Source organism: Mus pahari, chromosome 4, assembly GCF_900095145.1.
Source record: "Mus pahari chromosome 4, PAHARI_EIJ_v1.1, whole genome shotgun sequence".
In the NCBI taxonomy this organism is placed as follows: domain Eukaryota; kingdom Metazoa; phylum Chordata; class Mammalia; order Rodentia; family Muridae; genus Mus; species Mus pahari.
In genome coordinates this window covers 49450019-49459737 of record NC_034593.1, presented here as the reverse complement: position 1 = coordinate 49459737, position 9719 = coordinate 49450019, and the positions used below count along the sequence as shown (strand labels likewise).

Sequence of the window (9719 nt, the reverse complement as noted above, 5' to 3'; positions counted from 1 at the left end):
ACTGTGTGAGCTCCCTGGCCTGGAGATTCCAGGATGAAACAGGAATGGTGGAGCTGCAAAAGGTGCAGGTGCAGAAGGGTGGCAGGTGGCCTTAGCACTCTGTCTTTGTGCTCAGAGTCCTTAGGTGAATCTGGCTTTAGTGGCTATCTGATGCACTAAAGTTACCGTAGTGGCTGTCAAAAGTGTCTCTCTTTATCGTGGGTGGCTACTAGGGGAGGCTACAACACCCAAATAGTAAAGTGTAAAGATCCTTAATTGTACAGGAATATAGGTGTTGATCAGTGACCCAAAGAAAGAGAGAGAGAGAGAGAGAGAGAGAGAGAGAGAGAGAGAGAGAGAGAGAGAGAAAGAACTGCCCAGAATGACCTGAGCCAATGACTCATGGGGTCACCTGATTTATATAATCAGATTTCAGATTTATATAATCTAGATTTATATTAGTATTGATGGAATCACAGGGTTCTCATGAAGAGGAAATATGAAGTGATTTTATACGGGATTTTTTGTAAGGTCCCATAGTTAGACCAAAGTTGATCCTGGACCCTTCAGGGCCTATAGAAAGTTTAAGGAATACAGATTTGTGTGTTTCTCTAAAGAGTCTAGGATTTGTCACCTGCTCAAATAAGCCTGCAACTGCACAGGACATGTTCCATTTTGTTTGGCATGTGACCATAGACATCTCTACTGTCCTAAAGTATTAGAAATATTCTATTTTATTTTCACAAGATTCCAGTATCACTGATAAATTGTCTGATATCTTTGATTTAACCTACAAAAGAATAAGAACTGATTTGCCCAATACTGTAACTCCACAAAGCACTTTTTCATGTAATGTTGGTTTATAGATGATGCATAACAGAGTCACAGGAAACTGGCTTGTCTGGATAAATGATAATCATATTTCACAAAAAAAAACTGAAAACCAAGAAAAATTCTTTAGAGTTCATTAAGATATTTATTTTATTGTCAAAATAAGTTATGTCACAGTATAGACATGTATAACTATGAGTATTCTAAGTTCCATTTTAGATGAAGGAGTACACTTATTTATTACAATTTGAAAATTATACTTTTCAAATCATTCCTCTTCCCATTTATATGATTTCAAGAAATATGAAATTCTATGATGGGCAATTAGCATATTTAATTCAAGTGGCCAAAGCATTTCTGCTTTGACTAGGTCCCAGACATTTTGCCAGGAGCTGTGAGACACATATAATAGATAATAATGAAAGCAGGTAAATCTGGATAAGACTATAGGATTACAAGAGCAATAAAATACAACATAAATGCTATCATGATATAAAAGACATGATCATTTATGCAAGTATTTTAGCTTTCTGTAATTACACACACCTGGGATAATTAAATTCTAAAGGAATCCTGTGACTCCCTTCTTACTTCTAGATGTTATACTAAATGCGACGGGCACAGTTTAGTTGAAAATTACTATACATTACATTATTCTGAAATGATTTTAACTTTCTTATTTCATAGAAAGATATCTAAAATGCAAAATGTTTTTATAGTCAACCCTGGAAGAAGTTCTGAGAAATTGTAAATTGTCATTGAGCTACAGTCCCTGAATTGTTGCTGCACAGTGTAACTATATATATATATATATATATATATATATATATATATATATATATATATATCAGGACAAAAGGCTGATGGAAACATGGGTGACTGACCTTCATAGACATTTCCCAAAAGAGACTTCAAAAGTAGCCAAGTAGAGCATAAGGAAAATGTCAAATGTCATTAATCATCAGAAAAATGCAACTTAAAAAGCACAAAGAGATATCAGTTTTCAAATGGCTATTATCAAAAGGACAGAGAGGGAATGCTAGCAAGGATGTAGGAAAAGGGAATATCTCACACACTGTTGATCGAACTAGAAGCAAGTACTATCTTAAGGAAAATAGTATCGATACCCCTCGCCAAACAAGAAGAGCACTACCATAAGATCCAGCAATCTCATAACTAAATAAATTTACTGAGGAATAGTTATTTGATTTTCATATTAACTAAGATATATAATTAACCAGCTGCCCACTGATAAATGTATGGACAAGAAATGGTGGTATTTATACACAATTGAGCATTATTCAGCCATAGAAAGAATGAAATGCTATCATTTCAAGCAATGTGAATGGAAGCGGAAGGCATTATGTTAAGTTCAATAAGCTGGACACAGAAGGATAAACTGCATGTTGCCAAGTGTATATATTCAGAAATGAAAAGGTTGATCTCAAAGAAATAGACGATTGAGTCATGATTCTGAGAGAGGTGAGGAAATATAAGAAAATGGTTAATTAGTGGAGATACGCAGCTGGGTAGGAAAATAACCTCAAATGTTCACAGTACTGTAAGAAAACAACAATTGATGCATTAATTACTTTTCTGTTGCTGGGATAAAACCCTATGACCAAGACAACTTGGAGAAGGGTTTACTTGGGCTTATAGTTCCAGAGAGATAAATGTCCTTCATGCTGGGGTGTCATGGCAGGCAAGATGACAGGAAGAAGGAGCTGAACCACAGGCACAGAGCATACAGGATAAGCTGAAAGTGGCACAAGGTCTTTTACATCTCACAGACTACTATGCTGTTGTGGTGGTGGTTGTTGTCATTGTTGTTGTTGTTGACTTGACACAAACTAGAGTCATCTGGGAAGAATCCTCAATTGAGAAAATACCTCTGCCCCATAGGCAGTTTGTAGGGTACTTTCTTGATTGGCCATTGATGTGGGCCCATCCCACTTAGAAGGTACCCCCTCTGGGCTGGTTGTCCCAGTGGTACAATGAAACAGGCTAAACAAATGCTGAAGAGCAAGCCAGTGAACAGCTTCTCTCCATGACCTCTGTTTCTGTTCCTGCTTCAGGCTCTTACCCTGCTTGAGTTCCTGCCTTGGCTTCCTTAAGGATGGACTATAAGCAATAAGATGGAATCACTCCTTTCTTTAGGTCATGACATTTATCCCAGCAATAGAAACCAAACTAATAGACTTGACCCCAGTGACACACTTCCTCCAACAGGGCTCTGCCCTCTAAGCATTCTCAGACAGCACCTCCAACAGGGGACCAAGGACTCAAAACACCAGAGGCTATTAGGGAGGGAACAATTTCTTACCCAAACCACCAGTTGTCAAGAGTTAACTGAACATTTTGAATAGCTAATAAAAAGGGTTTCAAATGTTTTCAGCAGAAAAAAATAATAAGCATCTGCAATGATGGGTGTGCTAATTATGTGAATGATCATTATATGTTGTATATATGCATTGCAATGCCACTCTGTACCACATAAATATGTACAATTACCGTGTGTCATTACAAATAATTATCATAGGAGATCTAAAAACAGTGTTGGCACATTTAAGTACATATTCATTATACACACCATGTACAGATAATTCCTTTATTTGCATTGGAAAAGGTGTTGCTATCACATCACTTAAAACCACGGGTCTTTAAAGTCCATTAAAGTACTTAGGAGCAAGCCACCTTCATTGTTCTACAAGAATCTCAGTGTAACAAGGTGCCCCAATTATAAAGCTGCTCCCACCTTATAATCTAGGTCTGATGACATTGTGAGGTCCATAAACATAATATTTTGCACAAAACCCAAGTAGTTTATTTCAGAAGTTGATAAAAAATACATTTTAACTAATTTTAGTGACACTAATAATTCTGTTTCTTCTCCAAACCAACTAATTGTTCATCCTTTCCTGCCCTGCTTACCTTCTGGAGGCTTCTGTCAAACATTTCGGCAGCCCTGACAACTGGGGCTGGTGTCAGTCTGGGTTGATATCTGAAGGCCCTGGCTGGGGCTGGATGCAGTCTGTGTTCACGCCTTGCACAGATGGCTCCTACCTTGTTGTAGACATGCTTCACAGCAGAGCCCAGTGACAGAAGTTCCCTTTGCCCTTAGAAAGAGCAAAAAATTAGCTTTCTGCTCTGCCAGTGCCTAAGTGCCACAGTGTTCCAGAGAGATGTGTTTAACCTTACCCACTCTTCTGGAAGTAATCATTCCTTCAATGGTCTTTAAAAAAAAAAAAAAGAAAAAAACTCTGCATTGGGGTTAATTGGGATTAATTCACACTGCTAGACCTGAAGGACACTTCCACTGACTGTTCTACTAATAAACCCAGTCTCCCCAGCCTAATCAGAGGCAGGTATTGAAGACCTTTGTAATAAGCTCGGCTCCTGAGATAGGAATAACCAGGTGTGACATCCTAAGCCATTCGTCTGGTGAGGGCTGAAGTCACTCCTGCAGACCTAAGGCAGGATCTGACATTTTGAGTTCAAGAATGGTTTCTGAGAGTCTCTCCCATAAATCTTAACCCAACATGTTGTTGGTCTTTTTGCTAGTTAATTTTTTGTTCCTGTGATAAGGCATTATGACAAACACAACTTACGGAAGAAAAAGTTATTTAGGGTTATGGTTTCAGAGGAATAGTACGTAATGATAGGAGAGGCATGGCAGTGAATGGCCAGACCAAGAAGCTGAGTGATTACATCTTCAACTTCAATTGTGAAGCAGAGAGAAAAAAAAAAAAAACAAAAACAAAAACAGGAAATGGTGTGAGGCTATGAACTCCCAAAGCCCGTTCTCAGTATGTTCCTTCTCCCACCTACCCAAACACTACCAAACGAGAACCAAGTGTTCAAACACATGAACTTAGGGGGAAATTTTCTCATTCAAAACCACAGTTTTCATGGCCAGGTCTATATGGTTTGGCATATCTTGATTTTTCTCTCCAAGCCAAGTTCCCATACCCTGGTCCTGACTACATGTCTGTATCTCCCTAGAGCCTACCCTGTGCGCTACCAAAGCACCCTATGTAACTCTGAAGCCAAATTCACATTTAAAAGCAAAGAATCATGGCCACCAATACAACGGTGAAAACTTCATGGAGGATTCCTATGCAGCTCGTAAAGCACAAATCACATTCTCTTGGAGCATGAACTAAGAATATCCAACTAGGTTTGTCTTAAGAAAAAAAAATGATTCTACAAACACAATCCATTGGTCATCTACTCCTGTGTCCCACGGTGACTTCCTCCTTCTCATCATCATCTTCTTCATCTACTGGTCTTGGAAAAAGGTGATCAATTCTGGGACATAATTATTTCTATTTAGAGATTTTATTATAACTATCTTTCCCTTCTGATACACTGGCCTTCATACAGCTGTTAAAATAAAAATGAAAATCTCAGCCATTATTATTTTATGTGTTCTGGTACTTTCTTTCCCAAGGAAAAAATTCTGTAAAATGCTGTTTTATCCAGTCTGTCCTGTTCTTGAAAAATCCTTTTTTTCATTCTTCAAAATGTCATGAGTCAAACTTAAACTTCTTCATTTAAGATAAACCATTGATTATGCCAGTTTGCTTTCTTTCTTTCTTTCTTTCTTTCTTTTTCTTTCTTTCTTTCTTTCTTTCTTTCTTTCTTTCTTTCTTTGCCAGCTTTCTTAGTTATTCCTGATGTCAACTTTTCAATGAAGCCATTTACAAGTACATACAAACATTTTAGTCAGTGACAGCATGCACCACAAGGTCCCACCAGATTACATTGCTCAATGACACTATAGCCAACTTAGGTTATGTGAGTGCATTGTATGTAATGTTCACAACAGGCCAAACATCACAGGAAGATGCATTTCTCAGAAACTGTTCTTGTTAGGCAGCATTATGCAATTTTTTTGTGTTCTTCTGTTCTTCTGTTCTTCCTTGGAGGCTTATGCATGATGTTCCTTCTGCTCTGAATTGCCTGTCTCTCATTTCCATGTAAAATCTAAACAGCCTTCAGGACTCATTTCAAGAACCCCTCTAATTAGGAATTCCCTTCTCATTCTTTAATGATTGAAATATATATATATGTGTGTGTGTGTGTGTGTGTGTGTGTGTGTGTGTGTGTGTGTGTGTGTGTATGAAATAGAAACTACTTCTGGTTTCTTTGGAAAGTCAGTTATGCCAAATGATGTTTTGTTTGCTGGGGCACAGAGGTAAAAGGATGTCTTGATAAAGTAGACACATAAAAGAATATTTTCCTGAAGCAGACATGGGTGAGAAGATGTTTTCCTATAGCAAACACATGAAAGGACACATGATGTTCAGAAGGAATATAAATATGACCCCACAGGTAGTGGGAGCCTGAGCATTTGTTTGCTTTGCTCTGCTTTGCTATTCTTCACTAATGACAAGCATGTATTTGTTTGCCTTATATTGCATTTGCTGAGCTCCACCTATGGTGGCCACCATAGATAGAAACTAGCCAAAGAACATCTTGTGACATTCCTGTGACTTCTTGCCTCTTCCGTGGCCTAAGGCTAGTTGGTAAGCCTTGCGTTTTTTATTTCTGGATTGAACTGCCCTTGGTGGCTCGTGCGTGGTGTCCACTGAGAGGCCTTGACTGCAGCTGCTGATTCATATTTGGTGTTTGCTACTGGGCTGGACTGCTGATATCCTGACAACAAAGATTGGACTCGCCCCCAAAGAACTATTTCTGACTAGGTCTATTTCCCCTGTATCCTAATAACTTTTCTCTTCTGCTACCTCTGGTGGGTGGTGTGCTAGAAGAGAGGTTGAACCCTTATTAAAGTAGGTTGGGAAAAATTTATGCCTACATATATATGTAACATATTAAACTATCAGAATTCATACATTAACCACTATTTATCTACCTCAAATACTAGCTTATAAAAATTTTGGAGGGATTGTTCGTGCTGATAATCCTAAAGCAGATTCAGAGTATGAGTAGAAATTAGACAGAGGGCTGAGAAAGCAATAAAACTACATGAAAAGGCAGATTTCTGAGGCTAGGGAAGGGAATTGTGAAGGGCATTTATCTTGGAAAAGGCAGAATGTAAGAGAGCTTTTCACACACATGATGTATTATCTCAACTATAAATAGGCACACTTAAGAGACTTGCTAGAATTATATCCAAAGAGTACACTTAAGCAAGAAGAAATATTTTTTACCATAGCTGGGACCATAAAACATCTTTCCTAATACATTTAAAAAGCTTATGTCTAGAAATATTTCTTAGATAAAAGGAGAGAAGTATCTTATTTAGTAGTTTGAAAGGAACATATGCCTAAAAGAAAATGGAAATGTGGTCATCTGAGTAGGGACACAGTTATCCCACAAGACTACCTGCCATTCACCAAGTACTGTTGGGAAAGCTGCATGGTAAAGGCACTGGTGTGGGCTATATGACATTATTCCAATTCTGGCTTCAATTTTTGCTATTTTTCTCTTTACCACTTGCAAGCCATATGATTCAGGCCTAAGTATCTAAAATTCACATGCTGTCTTAAGGATAACAATTGATGGTGCCTTCTGGAGTGCCTAATAGGATCAAGGAGATAAAACACTTAACTCTTAGCACCCAAGAATTCAGTGATGTAATCTTACCATCAATGTTGTTATATTGCACAGAAGAAAGCTGTGATCTATATCCTTTCAGCAACATCTCAAAGAGCCATAAAAACAGTTACTATCAAAGTTAATACTGGAGCTGGGGAAATCAAAACAGAGGACACATTGGTCATTGTGAACAAAATAAATGACCGACACAACTTAAGTAGGGAAATCTTTATTTCAGCTCACAGTTTCTGAGGCTCTCAGTCCACAATATATCTCAGACTATGGCAGTTGAAGTGTGTTTTAGATGCTGTTCACATGATGAAAGACCATTAAACAATGGGACCAGAAACAGGGGCAGGATACCCTTCAATCATCCACCACAGTGAACTGCATAGTGACCAGCCAGATTCTGCCTTGTAAACGATCCACAGCTTTTAAAATAGTGAGATAAGCTGGACACTAAGAAGTCAAAGCATGAATCTGTGAGAGATAGTTTAGGTTCAAACTGTATCAGAAGATCTGGGATCTGCAGGAACCAAATGTCTCCTAGATCTTGTGCAGTAGGATCAAAAACTACAGTGGGTGAATGGTATTGGGGGTGACACTCAGAGGGTGCGCCTCTTCTCAAAAGAAAAGTGAAGGTGGAATGGAGGGAGGATTTGCATGAGGGGGTACTGGGAGGAGAGGAAGGGCTGATAATGGGTTGTCAAGAGAATAAATAAATAAATTTTTAAAAAGAAAGAGAGAGAGAGAGAGAACTGAACATAAATTTATTGCACAATCCAACTACTTCATTTTAGGATATTGACTTGAGGGACTCCACGTTATAACACAGACATACTTTCACATGAATGTTTATTGTGGCAGTACCAGCCAATTTGTGGAGCCAATGTAAGAGTACAACCAAAAAGGTACACAAAGAGAATATTCTTTGTGTGTTTGCATGTGAAAGCTTTCCAATCATGTAACTGGAGATGATCATATTAAGCATACTGAGTCAGTTTCAAATAAACAGATATCAGACATTTTCTGTCCTTTGTGGCTCCTAGGTTTTATATAAACACATAAAATTAAGTATGTATATATAACATGAAAACAGAGAAGAAATTGTCTACTGGAACAAAGGAGACTGATAGGAAGCAGAGGGGCAAGAACAGTGTAGATAATGGGTAGGGGTGATATGCCCAACATATAGCATATACTCGAAAGATTTGTATTTTGTTTTTTAAATAAATCTACACCATTAAACTATAAAAGAAATATCAAAACTGTCCTGCCCCAAGGGCATGTGTGGCTGCCGTGTTATGTGTTCATCAGTAGGTGGCAGAGAGTAGAAAGTCTAAGTCTAGACCCAGTGACCTGACCTGTGAGCATCTGAATGCTTAGTATCTAACATTCTCTTAAAAGAGCAAGACAATGATGACTGCCACTTAGCACCAGGGGCCCCAGACAGGAAGCTAGCCTGGGAAGACTACCAGTCCTAGGCCACCCATGCATGGGAGGAGGGGTGACAGACTATCCAGTGCTATAATACTTGAGTGACACATATGTTTATTTCAATTTCTAAATGAACATTAAGATTGTGTTTCATTGTCTTCTAAGCTTTTTGCTGGTTTAGTTGGGTTTTGTGGTTTGTTTGTTTGCTTGCTTGTAGAGACAGTGTCTCTCCATGTCACCCTGGTTGTCCTGGAACCCTGTTTATAGACCAGGCTGGCCTCTACCTCTAGAGTACAGGTTTAAATGTATACACTACAAGGCAGGCTATAGAATGGGAAAATATTTTTACCAACTACACAACCTATAGAGAACTAAAATCTAAAATATATAAAGAACTCAAAAAATGGACATCAAAAAAAAAAAACCCCAAATAATCCCATTTTTAAAAAATGGATACTTATCTAACCAGAGATTTCTTTTAAAAAAGGAAGCTCAAGTGGCTGAGTAACACAGAAATTTACAACACATTATTAGTCATTGGAGAAATACAAGTCAAAATTATTTTAAGATTTCATCTTAGACCAGTCAGAATGGCCAAAATCAAGGAAACAAGTGACAGCTCCTGCTGGCAAGGATGCAGAGAAGGGAAACACTCATCCACTGTTGGTGGGGTGCAAACTTGTACAGCTGCTATCATGTCAGAGTGGCAATGCAGCAGAAAGATGGGAAATAATCTACTTTAAGACCCAGCTGTACCACTCTTGAGCATATGCTAAAAAGGTGCTTCATCCTACCATAGAGACATGTGATCATTGCTGCTGTATTCATAAGAGACAGAAATTGAAAACAACCTAGATGTCAATGGATAGATCGACGGATACATAAAATGCAGTACGTTTAAACAATGGAAT

At 38.2% G+C, this 9719-nt stretch overlaps 1 pseudogene; it reads left to right on the top strand.

Moving 5' to 3' along the window:
- The first annotated feature begins 8643 nt into the window (after nucleotides 1–8643).
- On the top strand, nucleotides 8644–8768 carry LOC115063944 (annotated as a pseudogene).
- The last annotated feature ends 951 nt before the right edge of the window (nucleotides 8769–9719 follow it).